Source organism: Pinus tabuliformis, chromosome 1_2 (genome assembly GCF_031772625.1).
Source record: "Pinus tabuliformis cultivar Carrire ecotype Pingquan chromosome 1_2, CPIR1, whole genome shotgun sequence".
Lineage (NCBI taxonomy): Eukaryota > Viridiplantae > Streptophyta > Pinopsida > Pinales > Pinaceae > Pinus > Pinus tabuliformis.
This window is the reverse complement of record NC_142298.1, coordinates 115,597,846-115,620,139: the sequence shown is the minus strand read 5'-3', so window position 1 is coordinate 115,620,139 and position 22,294 is coordinate 115,597,846. Positions and strand designations below refer to the sequence as shown.

General features: G+C 36.2%; 1 pseudogene; it reads right to left on the bottom strand.

The window, feature by feature from the left end:
* Positions 1 to 7,850: 7,850 nt before the first annotated feature.
* The window catches only part of LOC149204784 (protein transport protein SEC23 B-like), a 148,298-nt pseudogene continuing 133,854 nt past the window's right edge, over positions 7,851 to 22,294 (bottom strand).

The window sequence follows — 22,294 nt, the reverse complement described above, 5'->3', positions numbered from 1 at the left end:
ATAGGTTTGGCAGTATGATTGCATGTTTCTAATATTCCTCCATCAATGTTCTACCCCTTCATTTTCCACCTTCAAAGTTAGGGTTGCATGATCTACATCAACAAAATTGGCTCATAAAGGAAGCTTTAAACGTACTTTATGATACAAATTGTACATATGGGAAGATGTTTGCTAATTAATATATGTATATCATACATATGGTGTAGGACCCCCCAGATCCAAACTAATGTGCATTCTGATGCAAATGAACAAGTAGAAGATAAAGAAGGAATGTTGTTTAAAGAGGTTTTTGATTTTCTTGGACATAAAATCACCACATCTCGATCCTTTTATTTTGGTATTAAGTTTCTTTAATCAACGAGTAAAATTGCAGAGCTTGAAGGAATGTTGTATAAAGAAAGAGTTGAATTTGAGGTGATATTATAGATGTATATAAAGGTTTTTTAGTGTACCTTAGGTTGTCTAATATTTCCACATTTGTTTATAGAAATTGCTTAGCTGGGAATCATTTCTTCATAGGGTTCATTATTTTGATTCAATCTATCAAATTGGAACAAGGTTTGTTGAAAGAGGCCATCATTAGTGTTGGTCACATTGGAACTTGGAAGACCTATTGCTGATATTTCAAATCTAAGCAATATAAGGTGTCTTCTTTATGAAGCCTATGAATAGGATGACCATCTTTTCCATTTAGATTCATCTCTTACAGTGAAAAAATATCTTGTCAAATTGGAATCTAGTCCACTGGAGGATTTTAAGACTCCATATAAGAATATATTTAATTAATATATTTTTAGTACACAAACTAATAGTAATCAAGTGTGAGGTGAAACCCATGTGATATCATTGTTATGCATATCAATATTCAGAACAGGAAACACATGATCAAACATTTCTATCCAAACGTATGTATACTCGAGGTCACCATATAAGTCAGAACTTTGGGTGGGTTTTACTTTGGAAAATTGACTTATTTAATTGAAATTTAATTTTAGGGATTTTATCCATGGGGTTCATGATGTCAACTAGTGGAGGGTTTACCATAGAAGGATATCCTAACTACCTAAAATATTATTTATGGAAAATCCTTTTTAAATATGGAGATATTTTACTTTTTTAGTTGGGGATAAAGGAATTCTGCTCACAACTAATCATTATTTTGCATTACTCATGTAAGAGTTTTGGGTGCATTAATGTTCTTGCAATATTTCAATACATGCCATGGGATGTCATTGTTGTTCTATAATGGTGCATTAATGGAGGGAGAAAAAAAAATATCCATGTTGGGTGAGTGCAATGCCTTGCTTTAGATAGTGAAGTTGAGGCCATAATAGCCTTATGGGGAGAGTGTTGAGCCTAGATTACACAATAACCTAATGGGAAGAGTGTTGAGCAAAAATCACATGATATCCCCTTGGGGTGAGTTTTGATACAATGACCAATATCCTTTATCTACCCACTAGTTAGTGAAGATGATTACCAATATGAACAAAGTTAGGTTGATTTGAGCATGTATTCATGTTCTGTAAAAGCATTGTGGATGACAGTGGTTTACCTGAAAGTAGGATCATGCATTAATTTCATTGAACTAATTCTATTGCGAAGTTGAAAAAAAGGTGCAATTCAAGTTTCAATGTTGAAAATGCCAACCAATAATACGTGGGATGCTACCTTTGTAACAGTCAACGATTGATGGGTGTTCAAGTTGATTATGTTCCAGCCACCTATAGATCTCAGTCAAGTATTTTCTTGTGCTTTTGTTCTTCAATCCCTCAAGTCCAACTTATTTAATATCATTTCAAACGTTTGTACAAACTTTGTAAGTTGATAGTTACTCCAATAAGAAATTGATCACAACAACAAAACTTACAGATTCAACATGTACAATTAGAAAAGTTCGCATGAGTGCTTCCAATTATCACATTTTACTTCTTTTGATGCATGTGAAAGAATTGTTTAGGATGACCCTAAGTACCACCAGTAGAAATATTGAATTTACACCATATGGAAATACCAAACACTCTTAATCAAAAAATATGTTCCTCTTTTATTATTCGAAACATCCATTGTATCTATATATTGTTCATAAACATCAAAAAATTAGTAATGGTAGAGAAAAAACATCTTACAGAAAGCAATAATTAGCTCATACCATCAAGACAAGAACCTTCAAATTATTAATGACACTATTGTGCATAGATGCAGATAATGGGCATTTAACACATGCCTCAATCTTGCTAGAATATAAAATTTTGGGTTCTTGTAAATGGACTCCATAAAATGCTATAATGTGATATGTGCATGCACGTATTTTCTCAAGCTCCACATAGGAGAAGGTTTGAGAACTAAGAAAGAATATTTATGATGTTACCTGTTTCCAAATCTGAGAAAGCCTCAAGGTTTACAGTCAAAAATTGGAAATTCTATTTCCTGGTGGAATGTGAGAGATGCTTGGATTTGTACAGCGCTTCAATACTTGTTTAAGATATAGGTAAGTGTGAATGACTAAAATCCTTATTTCATTATTATACATTGAATTCCCATTCTCTCTAATTTATAAAAGGAAAGTTAAAACCTAATTAGACTAAGGGACAACATGTTCCATTGCCAAACTTTAACTTTACAGGGAAGTGCACTACACTTGTTTGATAATTCCACACATTTTGAGGGCATGCCAATAGAAATGTCAATGTTGTTGGATACACTGACATTCGTTAGTTTTAGAAAATTTCTATTTTTCAAATATGTTTGTTTCATGAATTAATATTCCAACCAAGAGGATAAAGAATTGGCATGCCTAGGGCATATAGTGGTGTAATTTTTTGCTTGTATTTGTGATTTATTAGTATTCCACCACTAATTAAATTTATTATGGAGCTACCCATTTAGTAGTATATTACAACAGTGGTTTAATAAATGAAAAGGATTCTAGTTTGTTTGAATGCCATAAATGGAAAGGAAATTTAGCTTTGAATTAGAAAAATGGAATATATTCTGAAAAATATGTTTTCTGATCAAATATAGGTCTATTGCCTGATCATTAAAAAAATTATTTATGGCAATAAGCAATGATTTTGGACACGGTGAATTACAAAACTGTCTAGCTCAAAACAAGTTAGCATGTTCAATTTTGTATGCATTAGAGAAAAATGAATGAGTAACATTAAGTTTTTTTTGAATATTTATAGAATCATTTAAGAGATTCTAAATGGAAATTGCATGCTCTAATCTTTCCCAATCAATTATAGGGAAAACGAGGGGCATATATAATTTGTTGGTCTATGGGAATTTTATTCTTTTTCCCTTCGAATAGGATGTTGGCAATTGAATATTACTATATTGAAGCTATATTCCCCGTTAATGTCGCAATTTACAAAGTCTTGTCCTATTCCTTTTTAGTTTCTTGTTGTAGCCTTGTGACAGCAATACTTTTCTCCAGCCATTAGATTTCTACTGACCAGTTTTAATGTTGAAGTGTTACAGCTTCTTAGAGATAACTAGAGGAAACAATTCAACTAAAAAAGTGGAGCATGAGACATTCTTAGTAGAAATTGCTAGTTATGTTGTGTTTATTTGTGACATTTTATTTGCTCTGTTTATATATGTCATCTGGGCTCAAAGTGGCCACTATTGCCCAACTAAAGAAAACTTGTTCAAGATTCTTGCTTTTATGGGGAAATATAACATTAATAACACTCTTGATGTTGAGTTATATATCGTATAAATTTTTTATAGTCTACTTTAGTTTATGATCCAACGTTCATCGAATTTCATGTCTTATACTCTGCATTGTATCTTTTTTTTGTTCAGAAAAGAAACTCAATATTGGTGGTAAGAAACAGTGGTTGAAGAAAGAGGAGAGCAATAACACTAGAGCAACAAAATGAAAATTAAAGAGAGAGAAGAGAATTGGTCTAGGGTAGCCATGGTGTCAATATCCCGCATAAGACACGCATAGAGATGGATGGTCAAGTTTTCAGAGTTCGTGAATTCACTTGCAATGCCTTGGAAACACAATGATTATGTTTTGAAGTGATAAAACAATATTTCATGTGTAAATTATACTCCAACCAATATTAAGTTGGAAACTCATATTGTAATACTTGACATTTTATATAATATAATTTGTGATTGGAATTATTTATAGTTGCATTTGATATTACTTAGTCTTGTAATTAACATATGTAACTTTGCGTTTTCATATTAGATGAACATGTACATTGTATGGCATTTTTTAAAATTTATTTGCAAAATCATACTAATTAATTGATGTTGATTAATAATGAACACATAAAATCAATCTAAGACTACCAAATTAGTAGTTTTATTTTATTAACGACAAACACAAATAAAATGAATATACGACTAATATAGTTGTTTATAACAATTATTAATGAAAGTAAATGAAATGAATATAAACTACTAAATGAGTCATTTATATAATAAATATGAAACTACCAGAAAAATATAAATGACTACTGCAAATTATAAATTTTTTATTACAAATAACAACTAATTTTTCCATATATACGACTATTAGTAGCTAATTTACAGTATCTTATAACACGATCAAAATTTAGTCATATATCTTTGGTCATTAATTAGTTTCGAATGATGTCTAAAATTTGCATATATATGACTATTAGTAGCTAATTTACAATATCTTATAACATGAACACATTTTGGTCATATTTCTTTGGTCATCAATTGGTTTTGTTGGGTGATGATTTAGTAATATATTTCGTTAATAATTGTGGCAATCAGTGACCAAATCAATGACTACATTAATGACCAAATCAATGACTAAATTAATCACTAAATATACTACTAAACAACATAATTGAGACAACCAATTAATGACTAAGCTAAAAATGACTAAAATTTGGTCGTGTTATAAGATAATGTAAAATAGATACTATTGGTCACTGACCAAAAAATAGCCATTTATATCCAAATTTTAGTGATTTTTTAAAAAATTAATTAGCAATTTTGTACTAGTGAAATGACGCCCACACCTACCCACCAATCTCTAATTTTTTTAGCATACAGGAAAAAACTACGACTCCAAGGAAACTTCCTTGCTCCCACCAACACCTTCTTGACCTAGTAAACATAGACTTTGTAGACAACCGTGGAGACCCAAGCCCAAGTAGAAAACATCTTACGCTACCCTTTGAAACTAAAGACATACATATGACCAATCCAAATGTTTGAACCATGCTCTAATACCACGCAATGGTATGAAATATCACCCAAAGAGAATAGAACCCACTTTATACCACTCTATAACACCTCCCTTCCCACATTTACCTGCTTTTGGAAGACCTCCAAGTAAGTGTGAAGTGAAGTGCTACTATGACATGAACCAACCTCTAAGCTTTAGTTATGGAAGTGGGGCTGACAATTGAAAGCTTACAAACATTGACTACAACAAAACCGACAATTTACACCAAATTTAGCACCAAATTTTAGTACATTTTTTTTACAATCGGGATGAGAAACCTGGCACTAATTCTCACTTTATTATACAATTTTTAAAGCATCCTTTTTTGCACCTCATTCTGCATCCCGTTTCATGCTGGATTTTGCATCCTTTTTTACACCATATTATGAATAATTTTTTGTGTCAAAATTTCCACCAAGATTTGCATATGATTTTATGACAGGTTTTTCTTCTAGTTTTGTGCCATTTCTTACATCTATTTTTCATCATTTTTTTCTTCCTATTGTGTGTCATTCTTTGCTTCCATTTCTGCATCAAAATTTGCATCAAGTTTACACCATTTTTTTGCACCTAATTTAGCATCTTCTTTTTCATTCATTTTGTGTTGGTTTTTCATCTGGGCTTACACCAGGTTTTGCATCAAGTTTTGCACTAGCTTTGGTGCCTATCTTTGCACCATATGTTGAATTTGATTTAGCACCAAATTTTGCATCCGTTTTTGTGCCCATTTTTTTATCTTTTTTGGGACCATTTTTTACATCCACTTTTATGTTTGATATGTCTCCCTTTTTCACATCTCATTTTGTGCCATATTTTACATCATTTGCTACATCAAATTTTGCATCATTTTTAACGCCACTTCTTACATCTAATTTTACATCCAATTGAGCATCCAAATTTGCATCTATATTTTCATCCTATGTTAAGCCATGTGTTTTTTCCACCTTTGCATCCCATTTTGCGTCTAATGTTACATTCTATTTTGAGCCATTTTTTTACATCCACTTTTGGATTTGTTTTTACACTAATTTTTGCATCACTTTTTGCATCCAACATTTCATCTCAATTTGCATCTAATTTTGACCTATTTTTATGCCCATTTTTGAACCATTTTTGTGTGTACTTATCTATCCAGTGTTGCACGATTATTGGTGTCCACTTTTTCATCCAATTTTGCATCCTTTTTGTATTTTAATTTTACATCGTTTTTGCCATCCAAAATTTCATCCCTTTTCAACCCAATTTTTTGTCCACATTTGCATCTCATTTTGTGTCTAAGTTTGAGTCTAAATTTGCATCTGATTATGCATCATTTTTGGCATCCAATATGGCATCCTTGGTTTCACCCTTTATTTAGCCCCATTATGCATCTTGTTGTATGTATTTTCTTAGATTTTGTTTTTTGCCGTTTTTGAACCCAAGTTTGCATCCCAAATTTACACCATTGTCTGCATCATAATTTGGCATCTTAATTTGCATCATTTTTTTATTCTTTTTATAACCCAACTTGAAATCCCCTTTTGCATCTTATTTTACATCTAGTTGTCTGTCCTTTTTTCAATCTAGTTTGATGTCTATTTTTTCGTCCTTCTAATTGTCACCATTCCCCATGAATATTAAGGCGTGATGGAATCAAATAACCAACCACCTGCTTGTAAATCAGGTGCTCTTAAAATAATTAGACCTTGAAACTTTACAAATTTTGAATTTTAAAATTTTAATTAAATTATAAAACTTTGTAAATTTTTGTGGGGTTCATTGGCTCAGTGAGCACAAACAACCGTCCAATAGATGTAGAACATAACTATTTTAGAACAAGAAAGCACATCTCACATTGTTAATATTCTCAACCACCTAAAAAATAGCATCAAAGACAATTGTTTAAAATTGAGACCCCAATTCCAATCCCAATAAGCTAATCCTACCTTGAGACCATCTAGGACTAGGAAGAGGAAAAACATGCATAACATTATGCCATGCAAATGACAAAACCCAAGAAGCACCTTGTCAACACAACAACAAAGAAGTAAATAAATATTTAGAGCAAACAATACCTTGTTAGTCTCGAACCAGCCAACTACACCATGACAGTGATGAGTGTGACACAGTATTAGCTCCCTTAACTTTCTCAACTCCTCTTGAAAACACTAGTTTACTGCATTGGTTCAAAAAATAGTTATCAACCGATCCATCTTATTCCAGCCTCAAAATTGTTTAGAAGAGTTACTACCCACTTCAGACGTATTTTCCTTTGCCACAAAATCCATTTACATGGTTTAAAGGCCTCAATAATTTTGATCAGAAAGATTCAAGGCTTACCTCTACAAAGTTTTTTTCTCCATCAAGGTACAAAGCACTTTTGAATTCCTTCAGACATATGACAATGTAAATTCTTTTTATAACTAAAATTTATGTACTTCTTTTCTTGGAGAGAAGGGGTATTTAAAAGTCAAATGGCTTCTTTAATCTTTACCATTCTAAATTATGTAACAACTCTTCTCTCTCTTCTATGCCACTCTATCCAAATTTCAAACGTACCTATCATTTAAGGAAATAAGGTAGTTTACAATCATGCAAAACAACATTTGATAAAATAAAATAGTTTACAATCTTATATAGAATCACATTAAAGAATTATGTAAACCTCAGTAGCTGCACAGTGATCCGCCCATGTCCTTGTAATTGTTGTAACTCAGAGCCTCATTTGGTCATTAGAATGTTCGTAACTACATATAAAAGTATTTGCAACATCATGATGAAATGGTTTCCATAATTATATTATTTTACATATCCAAAGATGTGTAACTAACAAAAAACAATTTAAATGGACAGAAAACAATATATTGTGCTAGAAACTGAATAAATAGTTGTTTATTGGGAACTTATAATTTTGACCTAGAACATTCACTTGGTGCAACATTGAATACAAAATTTCTGATTGGCAACCTGTAATGCTGAGCTAGAACGTTCACTTGGTGCAACATTGAAAAATATTGTCAAGGAAGTATTTTATCAAGTCCACACATCTTCCATGAAGTTTTATTTCCATAATCAATCATAATTTCTACACAAGATGACACTTTCTGCAAAACTATCCATGTAAATGACATTATTAACTAATAGATTATTTCAAAATAGAACTATATAGGTTAGGTTACTTTCTCAATGCTCTGTTAATTAAAACTACTTGCTTCAATAAAAGTGATATAATTAAAATATACTAAAAATGAAATCAGGGTTCCAATTCCAAAGACCTTCAAATGTTTGTTACAAGATAGGACAAGATTATTTATTGGGACCCAAATTTAATGTATCTAAGAATTACGTGAGTGTATCATATATTTGAACATAGCTAAGTATCATACTAAACAAAAAATCTTATGAAACAAAAGAAATAATATACCAATGATGGAAAGGCAGAAGTGAGCAAGGATAAATGTTTTCCAAAAATGAACAAGGTTCTATAATACCTTGAACCTTTACATCCTTAGAACAACTTACTTTAAAGCTGCCACTGCAATAAACATATTATGTCAGCTTTAATTTAGCATAAATTTTCTTTCTTGGAAAATCTTTTCAAATCATCAAATGCGAGTTGAGGCACATTTTCAAAGGCATGAGGCACATTTACAAACACACATGTATGAGAGATTTAAAGTAAGAAATGATTTTTTAAAAGAAGAAAAAAACTATATTAGAAATACATAATGAGTCATGTCAAAAAATGTAAATATATATCTATATATATATATATATATATATATATATATATATATATATATATATATAAAGAGAGAGAGAGAGAGAGAGAGAGAGAGAGAGAGAGAGAGAGAGAGAGAGAGAGAGAGAGATTCTGTTAAGAGAATAGTGCTAACACCTAGTGTTGATCACGAATTGAATAAAATATATCATCGAGTTCTCATTCTAAATCATTATAGCAAGTCTTTGACTCTTTGTACACATTATTTCAACACAACCAATGATGAATTATAACCAACACACAGGTGTGCTAGATTAAAAGTGATTAGAAATATGAAAGAAATAGTATTATCATACATAAAGATGTAAAACAAGAAAAGAAAAAACATACTATGAACAAAATAGCAATGATTACTTGTGTTGATCACTGAACATTGCTGGGTGAAAATGACATTAATGGGTTGATGTACTGTGAATGGATGACATCTATAGATTTGGATGGGATACATACATCAAATATTATTAGTTAAGGTGAGTCAACCTGGGAATTATCAAGTTTTTCCTCTACCACAAAGATAATGGCACATTAATTTGCATGCCTGTCCCATTATACCAAAAGCGACAAAATCCTTTTCCCTCACTTTCTATTATGACCTCAAAAGGATATTAAATCTCATTGATTAGCTCCTACTTGATTTTCCTCTCCTTGCTTAAGCTTTAAATGTGGCACACTCTCTTTTGGGTGTCAAGCAACACCAAACCAAATAGTAAAGTAGCATGAGCTCTCCTTAAAAAGGATATTCTATTGCCACAATTACCAATAGGGCAACCCAGTACCCTGTTACAACTCCATTCCTATAACTAGCTTTGACTCTAGCATCAAATCCCTTTTGATTAAGGTAGAAACTATAGGAATGGCCAATACCCATACTACAACGTGTTACATGAGCAAGTTCTAGGTATGAGTATGCTACAATACTACTTCATGAAAGTAAGTTGTGGCCTGCAATAAAAACTAAGGGAAGGTTTATGGTTTAAGCATGTCCTTGTAAAGGTGCAATAATCCTTTCTCCTGGTCATAATAACATGTGACACCTAGATAAATGGCACATGATGACTTGACATCCTTACATTACTCCAACTTATCACAGGTGATATCAATCAAAGTTTCCAACATCAATACCTTCCATTACTTTACCAAACACATTATGGCACAACGTTTTGCTTCAAATCATATACCATTAGTGTTTACTACTCATGTCCTACTAGAATCCTATGCAGATAGCTCCTTATCCCTTAGGAAACAAGCCTTTTATGGCCCACACACCTTCAATCACAGAAATAAAAGTTGCACGTTGTGAGGAGGATTATGATGACAATAAAGATGACAAGTTTTTAACATAGTTACATGACAAGTGAATGACTCAAAAGCCAATCCAATTTTATTGACACTTATGAATATAAAACTCAAGTTGGGTGTTCCCCTCTAAGAACATAATCGAGAGCTGGTCACAAGGTGACTGGAATCTCATGGATCCAACAAATATTAACCAGGTGATTAGCCTAGGTCAGTAGAGTGTAGGATTGTGTTTTTTGTATTCCTTTAGGTGATTGAGGACCTCTAAATTAATAAAAATGTTGAGATGCACTGTCTCATCAGCATGGACTTTATCAACTTTCCTTTGCAGTTTTGGCCCTTTATAGATTAGTTTTCCTAACCCATTGGTAAATTCCTTTACCAAGAACCATCATGTACATTTAAAATACCAACCAAATAGGTACCATATACATTGAGTTCAACCTGTGAAATACATTACACCTCTAAATAGTTGATTCCATTGTCATAATTTGAACAGACAGGTTAACCTGAAAAATAAGATTAAGAACTATCCACAATTTGGTGACAATGTTGAGGTTCAGGGTCACCCCCCTTTACCTCAAGAAGACCGTAAATAGAAATAAGTATGCTAGAAAACACTAGTAACTATTCATAGCAAACAAGTACAAGCCAAAACATCGACATACCTAAAGGCAAAAAAGCTCTGCCAACCAAGGGAGTAATATGACTAAAATGATATAATCCTTGGGCTCCACTACAAAGTCACAAGGAAGCCACCTTGAGCTCTTAATCCACAGGCCATCGTAGCCTTCTCCTAGGCATACCTAATGAATTACTCCTTATTAGAACACTCAAGGGAAATCATCTAAGTAGGAAATGCAAAGCAATAACTCTACAATTTTATGATCAAGCCCACTAACACGATCTCCAAAACCAATTCAAGGCTCTGCAAGAAATAGACAAGGAGGGCATGAGCATAGATACCGTCGCTTAGAATTGTCAATGGAATTAGTCTCCTAGAACATTTAGAAACCCTAAAGGAAAATCATGATCAAATGGGTTCTGAACCTATTGGTTTTCTAGATATTATTTACTTGTGGGAAGTTATTAGGTTTGAGGCTACAGAATGTCCCAAGACATAACTAACAAACTAATAATATTCCATGTTAGTCTTATGTTAGAAAAATTGGTGAACAACACAACCATCTTGAACAAACAATCAAGCACTAGTGTTATGATAGCCCTCTATTACTGAAATGACAAAATACCAACTTAGAAACAAACCAAGATGGCATCTAAAATATACATTTAATGTTACAACTAACACACCATTTGCATCCCCATTGTCTTGCCCACTTCTCATCAAACTCGTCCACATGCTCCTAATTTCTAACTATTCCAAAAGAGATTAATAAAGCATTTGCTACAAATTTAGAGACAATACCTACACACCACCAAAACTTGCCCTCTAAAGGTCTCAACCTGTACTCGTTCAAGCAATTTCTACTATTTGAAATGATTTTATAATTTCGTTGAAGAATCTTCATCTCCATTCAATCCTTGATTTGATATCTTTTTTGGAAATAATACTGAGAAGGGGGCGTGAATCAGTATTATCAAAACAATAATTTAATTTTCAAAAATAATTTGTATATGCTACTTCAATTCAACGAACTAGCGTGTATACGTGACTGTACTTAATGCAACCAACGTATATGCAGAGATGTTTTGATTTACCCAAATTATCATGTCTTGAACTTTAATCAGTATATTAAGAATTAATTAGACACTGCAGTAAAAACAGATTAAAGCATCACACATAAGCAACACATATGAACACCAAGATATAAGGTGGAAACCCAATGTGGGCGAAAACCACCTGCTGCAATTGTCTTTGTCTTCTTTTAATAAGAAAATTCTGTTTACAGTTTTTTTACTTGTGCAGTCTTATACCAGTATGCAGGCTTATACCTGCAGAAGGCTACAACCTTCTCTTGTTCTCCAGCTTCCACTGGAAGGGAGCTACAACCCCCTAGCTCTTGTACTAGCTGATGTGTTTACTAGTACATAGGCGCTGACCCACAAAAGGCTACAACCTTCTCCTTTTTCTTCCAGGGACCATGTTTCATGAATTTTTAGACTGGATCCATCAACAACATCATATCAAATATATCTACATCAACTAATCACTTTTGAACCAACCACAATCGAATCAATAAATCACTTTGACAGCCCATCAAATTGATCATTCAAAACACTGTCACCAGAACATAGTAACCAAAACCAAAGCCAGAACCCAGAATACTGCAATACCAAACATAAGCAACTAAGACATATCTTATAAGGTATACACTACTTCCATGTGTCGAACCTGTGTGCATACGTGCTTTCCTCAAAGAGAACCAATGTACATATCTGAAAATCAAATTTATGATGTATATGCTTCTTTGATATGAAAAAACAGCATGTATACACTCATTTTCTAAAGTGAACCTACATACAGATCTGTAAATGATGATTTAAACATTAGAACTATTCCAGACATCAGCCATACCCAGATCATCATATTTATAGACTACAACATGCGCGAATTATTTAGATACATGATCAAATCACATAAAGATAATTCACTTCAAGCCTTGAGATCCTAATGCATCATTAGATCTTATCTTTCATCAAATGCTAAGGTTCCTCCTTGGTTCAAATCCAGTAATGCACCATAACCCAATAACCTGCATACTAGATCTCACACCTCATCAGATATTCAATGCTTGTGTGTTTTGGCCTAATGATCTTCTCCTTCTTTATAGTTTTAGGCCTTTCTCAATACCATGGACTGAAATCACTTAGGACCAATACTTTGGATCAAATACCTAGGGTCAATACCTCGGATCAAATACCATGGACCAATACCATGGATCAAATACTTCGGACCAAAACTTATTTCTCCAAGGTATACGTGGTTTCCTTTTTGTGAAAGTGCGTGTGTATGTTATACGCCCTTTTTATTCTATTAACCTGTGTGTATACGCATCTTGGTCAATGGTGAACCTTCATATACCTCTGTTTCTTCATTCTATGAAGATGGATCTGTCATTCTTTGTTGTTTACCTGGTATACTATGATCTTTCATCTGAGTGAGTTTCCTTCTGAACTGATTCCTTGAAGCTACACTGCATTTCATCACATATGTAAACACTACTGTCATGCATTCTGTCACACCTAATATCTCTTATGTAGATTCATCTAGTTACCACATACAAGTGAGTTGTTCTACTATAAGTGGGTTTCCATCAAGTACAACACATACATCATAATTCCAACAATCTCCCCCTTTGGACTTGGAGCTAACAACAACCACACCAAGTCACTCTGCCGCTTTGAAATCAAGGTAAAAGGGTTGTGCTCCCCCTAAGTGCATGCTAGAATCTCTGATATGCTAAAGTGTGTTGATTGAGCTGTCATGATTGAGTCCATGCTCCCCCTGAGCATAAGCAAAGTCTACAAAAAGATGTTCTAAAAGAAGAACATGACTCTATATATACATCACAAATGAGCTTCCTATCACCAATGACTCATACATACATCCATCTCCCAACCAAGTGGGGGTATACCAAATTTGACTCATCCACCCAACCAAGTGGGGATATACAATTGTTTATACATGTCAAAACACAAACATTACATCATCCATCCCATGCATAGTGGGGTTACAAATTAGGTCTTTTCATGACCTTTACATTAAAAGATGTACATGACTTATATAACAGAGACCAAATATCTTAAACAAGACCATGATAGTCATCAACAACTATCATATGATCTGCACCATCAACAACATCTGTCAATTAGCATCCAGACTAGCAACCTGTATATGTCCATCATTAGTTCCCAAACTATCATCAACCATGTTCTCCCCCTGAACCTGTTCCACTTGTTCACTGTCAGATTTGATCATTGCATATGTCAGTAAGAGATATCAAAGCATCATCATCAATCAGATATACATCACGTTATCAACAACTTTATGAGAACCAATATATTTCCACATGTTATCAGCAGAGTGAAACCATCATCAAACAGAGCAAATAATTGACAAAACCATGGAAGACACCTTTTTTCCTGATTCTGGCCCACTACTTTCTTTCAAACCAACATATACGCGACTGTGCCCACAGAAACCCATGTATGTATGCGACTACGCCTTATGAAACTCATGTATAACAACCTTTCTTTCAATAAAATAGGATTTAACAACAGGATGATGCAGTAACTACTCCCAACTTTTGTCTGAGATATTCAAATGTCTATTTGGGCAATGGTTGTTACAGACAATTTTCTGCCTTACAGCTCCAAGCATGAAATGTCCATAAACCAAGGGCTCCTAAGTCCCTAAAAGTGTTGTTCTAACCCCTAAAGGAACAAGGTCAACAAATTACAGCTTCTCCCAGAAGTTCTCCACTAGAAACTGCTCAAAATAAGTCAAAACAGGATCATTTCAGCTGCTCCACTAGCTAAGTGCGTTGCATAGCACCTAAATCCACTAGCTAGGTGTGTTGCAATGCACCTAAATGCACTATGAGGGTGCATTGAGCGAGAAATGACAAATGGCAGTGTCATTCGGCAAGATGGAGAGACAATGGAAGCTTCCAGAATCTTCTCCTATGACACTTGCCTCATTGAATTCGACCAAGGATGAGTAAGAGGCCTTCAGTCTCCAAGTGGAAGCAAGAACTGACAGAGAGAAGACACTAATCAAATCACAAGCTGACTCATCCTCCTTGCATACATCTATATATGGATCCCTCATCCCAGAGATCCAGAGGCTGGAATCTTGCATATTGTAAGGAATTGCTGTTGGTTTTGAGACAAACATCAGAGAATTGGGTGATCTATGCTTTGTTGGAGGTGAAGAGGGGCTTCTTTGCTGGGAGGTTGATGCTGGGTCAGGAATCATCGGTTGTAACTCCTCCTGGATCTTCTTGTTTATCAATAAAAACTATTTGAGTTTCTCCTCCATGCTTTTGTATCAGTGATGCTTGATACATTTGTATGGTTAACTTAAATATGATCCTAAGTTATTTATGAATATAGATCCACGTGTTTGTATAGTTTTCTTCTTCTGTGATCTTACAGGTACTTGGTGAAGCTGGGCAAGTAAAGGAGCAGGTAGCTGGAAGCTGTCAAAGAAGAGAAGGATTGGATCAAAGGATTAGCGCAAGACACATGTTGGTTCTTCCTATTCTTCTCTATTTATAGTTCATAAAGGAAATACAAAAGTAGTTTTCTCTGTTTGTTTCTAAGGCAGATGTCACACCTTAGTGGGATAGAGCAGTTCTAAATAGACACTTTTCCCGGTAACAAAATGGCGACTCCACTGGGGACAATGTCTAATTAGTTTGTTTGTGTATCTCTTGTTGTTTGTTTCATAAACTTATAAGTAGCATTCGAACTGCATTTTCCATAACAAATGCAAAGTAGACATCTGCTGCTTCAATCCATTCACTGGATTTGTTTATGATTTGAACAGCTGATTCACAGACTATCTGATTTCCCTTGTGATAGCTCTTAGAGCCTCCTTAGATCTACCCCTGATTGTGTATTACTGATTGATTTTACTCGGCCAAAAACCAAAGACTAAACTGCAAAATGTGACCTAGAACCCGGATAGAATTCTCGTTTCTGGCCCAGCGCAGGTACTGTGAAGAGATCCTGCATTTCAACGCACTTCCCGAAAGGGCAACCTGCGCTATAATGCAGTTTCTCTGTGTAACAGGTGCGCTGATCAGCCTAGCCCTGTGCAGCTGAGGTTCTTGTGCTTCATTCTTTCCAGTTTTGTCTCTGAATTTTGCAGCCTATGATCAGTATATGACTGTTTCAAACCCCTTTTCCTTATTGATATTCCACCTCATTTGTACAAAAAAACTGTAGATGTTTTTGTGTGTTTGTTGAGTCGTTTACAGTTTTCCATTGCAAAAGTAGAATAGTCGTACTGTCGTCCTTTGATTTAGATCTATCGCAAGTGTCGATTTCGATCGTAGGAGAAAGTTTGCTTGTTGTTGATGGTCGACTATACTTTTACTATTGCCTTTTGTCTGAATTTGTGACTTTCTAGTGTCAAAATGAATATTCATTTCAAAATCATAAAGTGTCGTAATCACCTCTATCTTTTTATTTCGAAAAGAAACTTGTTTGTGTTTGTCGCTTGAAAGAAAATTCAGATTTGTACATCAACTTTATTTTTAGCATCAATACTAAGAAAGTGAAAAACAAATACATGCATGTGCATTTGCATATAGACAGTCTGTTTGGCTTGATTTAGGAAAGTGCATTTACAGTGTGCTCTTTGCTCTTTGTGAAAAGATTGTGTCTTTCTTTTCCCCTAGTAGCTAGGATTTTCATTGCAGAAAAGAGATAAAAGTTTGTTTATCATCTTTAGATTGCATTTTAGGAATTACATCTACATCTCGTGGTGAACCCAAAAGGCAAACTTCATAAGAAAGATCAACTTAAAATAAATTCAATGAATCTAACAACGCTTTGGAACTTAACGCATAACATTTAGAGGTCTAGGCTAGAGACGTATTCCGGCGTCGTAAAGCCTGGTAACTGTTGTCCTCACTGATAGTTGGGTGATTCCTCCACTTTGAGATGATAAGTTCCAGTATGGACTTGTGCTCCCATGTACCGTTGAGTATATTTTGGGAGACCCCTATAGGCTTAAATCCTTGATCCATAGGAAGCCATGTCGGCCGCCATACTGATCGCAATGCACTGAACACAACATTCGGGAAGATTGACTGCCGTATCGTAAAAAGTATTCTGCAGTTTTGCGATTGGTTTGGTACTCCTTCTACCTAGACCTCCAGAGCAGTCCCTTTCGTTCCTTTTCAGACTCCTTAACGGAAAAGGTCCATCTGAGCACTTGTCACTTCAGGCTCATTAAAAATCGAAGGAGACTAGAGTCATCTTTTGTTTTTTCTCGACTCTTAAAAACTGAAAAAACAAGTTGTATCAAAGCGTATAAAAATTTATTTTAAACGGAATATTCATACCCCTTTCCTACGTTGATCTTGGGTTGAGAAAATGGAGTCTACCAACCAAGGAATTCCCCTTGGTGGAAATCCTAGTCCCTTCTCCTCTTGGGGAGATGTTGGTGCACCCCATATGGCCACATTGTCGCTTCCAGGGCTGACAATTGGTTTTCCTGTATGGCTCTTCTCAACCTCTGTCGTTCAGAACACCACTATCCCTGAACAATCGAATCAGCAATTAGACGAGTCCATAGTTGCCCACCAACCTTCTACTTCCTCTAATTCTTCCTCTCCTCCTTCCTCTTCGCTTGATGGGGCTAGTAAAGCCAAAAGTCAAGTTCCTAAGGAGAAGAAGGAGAAGAAGAAGAAAGAAAAGTAGAAGAAGGAGCCAAAGGCGAATGGGGAAAATGAGTGTCGTCTAACGAAAATCCACACACTGCACCGACCAGGCCTAAATCGCCATGTGTCATTTGCAAAGGAGACCACTTTCACAGAGATTGTCCTTGCATCCCTTGGATATTAAGGGACTGGTCTCCTCGTTTGCACAACCCGGTGTCGTCAACCTCTGATGATCAAGTTGAAAGCACACCATCAACTAGTGAAAGTGGAGCCCCAGGAAAAAAAGGGAAATGTAGATTTCCTTGTAAACTGTGCGAAGACGATCATGGCGTCCACCGTTGTCCCTTCTTAGACGAAGCTAAAATAGTTTTGGATGATCGTCCGGTTTCACCGTTACTGTTATAGACATTTTTGTGCCTTACAGCTCTAGGCATGAAATGTCCATAATCCAAGGGATCCAAAGTCCCTAAAAGTGTTGTTCCTACCCCTAGAGGAACAAGGTCAACCAATGACAGCTTCTCCCAGAAGTTCTCCACCAGAAACTGCTCAAAACTAGTCAAATCAGGATCAATTCAGATGCTCCACTAGCTGCCTGCATTGCAAAGCACACAAATACACTGGCTAGGTGCGTTGCAACGCAGGTGAATGCACTACCAGGGTGCGTTGAGCGGGAAATGACAAATGGCAAAGTCATTCAACGAGGTGGAAAGACAATGGAAGCTTCCAGAATCTTCTCCAATGACACTTGCCTCACTAAATTCAACCAGTGATGAGTAAGAGGCTCTCATTCTCCAAGTGGAAGCAAGAACTGACAGAGAGAAGCCACAAGTAAAAACATAAGCTGACTCATCCTCTCTGCTTACATCTATATATGGATCCCTCATCCCAGAGATCTAGAGGCTGGAATTTTGTACTTTGCAGAGAACTGCTATTAGTTTCAGATTGAGATTAGTGCATTGGGTGATTTATGCTTTGTTGGAGGTGAGGAAGGGATTCCTTTGCTGGGAGGTAGATGCTGGATCGGGACTCACTTGGTTGTATCTCTTCCTGGATCTTCTTATTGCATTAATAAAACTATTTGAGTTTCTTCTACATGCTTGTGTATCAGTGATGTTTTGTTATATTTGCATGTTTAGCTTAATCTGATCCTGAGCTTTTTATGAATGTAAATCTATATCTTCGTGTAGTTTCTCTCTTCTGTGATCTTGCAGGAATTTGGTGAAGCTGGGCCAGTAAGGGAGCAGGGAGCTGGAAGCTGTTGAAGAGGAGAGCGATTGGATCAACAAACTAGCGCAAGACACAGGTTAGTTTATCCTTCCTCTTCATTTACATTTCATAAAGAAGAATACACAGGTAGTTTTCCTTGTTTGTTGCTAAGGCACTATCACACCTTATAGTGGGATAGGGGTGTTCTGAATAGATAGTTTTCCCAACAACAAAATGGTGACTCCGCTGGGGATCGTGTCTAGTTAGTTTATTTGTGTGTCTATTGTTGTTCATCTCATAAACTCAGGAGTGGCGAATCGAACTGCATTTGCCATTTACAAATGCAAAGTAGAGATCTGCTACTCTAGTCCATTCACTAGGCCTGTTTATGATCTGAACAATTGATCCACAAATGCTCTAATTGCCCTTTGTGACAGCTCTTAGTCCTCCTTTAAATCATCCCTCTGATTGTACCTTACTGATAGCTTTTATCCGGCCAAAAACCATAGATTAAACTGCAAACTGTGACCCAGAACCCAGAGAAAATTCTCGTTTCTGCTTCAGCGCAGGCTCTATGAAGAGACTCTGCATTTCAACGCAGGTCCCGAGAGGGCTACCTGCGCTGCAATTCAGTTTCTCTGTGTAGCAGGTGCGTTGATCAGCCTAGCACTGCCTAGCTGAGGTTCTTTGCTCACGTTTTCCAGTTTTGCCTCTGATTTTTGCAGCCTGTTATCAGTGTGTGTACCTATCTGAAAACCCCTTTTCTTTGCCTTAATTCCGCCTCAGTTGTATAAAAGAAACTGTATTTGTTTTTGTGTATTTGTTACGTCATTTATAGTTTCCCATTGCAAAAGTAAACTGATCATACTGTCGCCCTTAGATCTAGATCTGTCGTAAGTGTCATTTTGATCTTAGGAGAAAGTTTATTTGCTGTTGACAGTTGATTGCACTTTTACTTTTGCCTTTTGGTTTGAATTTGTGAATTTCTAGTGTCGAAACAAGTGTTTACTTCAAAATCATAAAGTGTCGTAATCGTCTCTACCCTTTTGATTTCAAAAAGAAGCTTGTTTGTGTTTTTCACTTGAAATATAATTCAAATTTGTACAACAACTTTCTTTTTAGGCATCAATATTAAGAAAGTGAAAAACAAATACATGCACAAGTGCATTTGCATATTGACAGTTTGTATGGCTTGATTTAGGAAAAGTGCATTTACAGTGTGCTCTTTGCTCTTTGAGAAAAGATTGTGTCTTTATTTTCCTCTTGTAGCTAGGATTTTCATTGTTGAAAAGAGATAAAAGCTTTCTTATCATCTTTAGACTGCATTTAGGAATTACATCTACATCTCGTGGTGATCCAAAAAGGCAAACTTCTAAGAAAGATCAACCTAAAATAAATTGAATGAACTTAACAACGCTTTGTAACTTAACGCACAACATAGAGGTCTAGGCTAGAGACATGTTCCGGCGTCGTAAAGCCTGGTAACTGTTGTCCTCACTGTTGGTTGGGTGATTCCTCCACTGTGAGACGATAAGTGCCAGTACGGATTGTGCTCCCACGTACCGTTGAGTATATGTTGGGAGACCCCAATAGGCATAAAACCTTTATCCATAGGAAGCCATGTCGGCCGCCCTACTGATCGCAATGCACTGAACACAACATTCAGGAAGATTGACCGCCCGTACCTTAGAAAGTATTCTGCGGTTTTGCGATTGGTTTGGCACACCCTCTACCTAGATCTCCATAGCAGTCCCTTTCGTTCCTTTTCAGACTCCTTAACGGAAAAGGTCCATCTGAGCACTTGTCACTTTAGGCTCATTAAAAATCAAAGGAGACTAGAGTCATCTTTTGTTTTTTCTTGACTCTTTAAAACTGAAAAAAAAAGTTGTGTCAAAGCGTGTTAAAATTTATTTTAAACGGAATATTCATACCCTTTTTCCTGCGTTGATCTTTAGGTTGAGAAAATGGAGCCTACCAACCAAGGAATTCCCCTTGGTGGAAATCCTAGTCCCTTCTCCTCTTGGGGAGATGTTGGTGCGCCCCATATGGCCACACTGTCACTTCCAGGACTGACAATTGGCTTGCCAGTTTGGCTCTTCTCAACCAATGTCATTCAGAACACCACTATTCCTGAGCAGTCGAATCAGCAGTTAGACGAGTCCAGAATTTCCCACCAACCTTCTACTTCCTCCAATTCTTCCTCTCTTCCTTCCTCTTCACTTGACGGGACTGGTAAAGCTAAAAACCAAGTTCCTAAGGAGAAGAAGGAGAAGAGGAAGAAAGAGAAGAAGAAGAAGGATCTAAAGGCAAATAAGGGAAAACAAGTGTCGTCTAATGAAAATCCACACACAACACCGACCAGGGCTAAATCGCCATGTGTCATTTGTAGAGGAGACCACTTTCACAGAGATTGTCCTTGCATCCCCCGGATACTAAGGGACTGGTCTCCTTCTTTGCACAATCCGGTGTCATCAACCTCCGAAGATCATGTTGAAAGTACACTGTCAACTAGTGAAAGTGAAGCCCCAGGACAAAAAGGGAAAGCTAGATTTCCCTGTAGACTGTGCGAAGGCGACCATGCGCTCCACCGTTATCCCTTCTTAGACAAGGCTAAAAGAGTTTTGGATGATCGTCCGGTTTCACCCTTGCGACTTCCTCCTGGATACAAAAAACTCTTGCCAAGTCCGTCACTAGTTGAGAATCCAGCTGGCCCACTCAAGTGGTCGGCTGAAGCGTCTATCATTGAAGATAAACCAACTGAATCCATACCAGACGAAAGTCAAAAGGTCGAGGCGGTAGTTGACCTGGTCTTGCCTTCAGAGGTTTTATCTTCGAATGATATAGTCACTGAAGAGGATAAGGATGACACCGTCCAAATTCTCTTCATCAACACAGACTCCGACGAACACGGGGGCAATCCACCCATTCCTTTATCGCAGGAAGGAAGCTCGTCAGAGCCATACCCGGCCGTCTACTCAGTCCCACCTCCAAGCAACCTAGTTGTATCCTTCGACTGGAACCAACTAGGCAGACCCTGTTTGCCAGCAAGCATACCATTCCGAATTATCATTCAAATATACAGAATGGTCATGGCTGGTACCATCATTGATGAGGGGGCTTCTGTGAGTATCCTTTCCTCTATTGCTTGGAAAGCGCTTGGTTCGCTTTTGCCTGAAATGAGAAATCTGACAGGCTTTGATAAAGGAACCAGTCGACCTTTAGGAATTCTCCCCAATGTGCCCATAACATTGAAAGGGAAGACCGTTCAAATGAACGTAATGGTCGTTCAAGGACCCTTGGATTATAACCTACTCCTTGGACGAGACTATATTTATTGCATGGGAGCCATCGTCTCCTCACTCTTTAGAGTAATGTGTTTTCCGCACGAAGGAAGAGTGGTCAAGCTCATGGACCAGCTTTCATTTCCCGGATCACGCATCGCAAATAGTCATA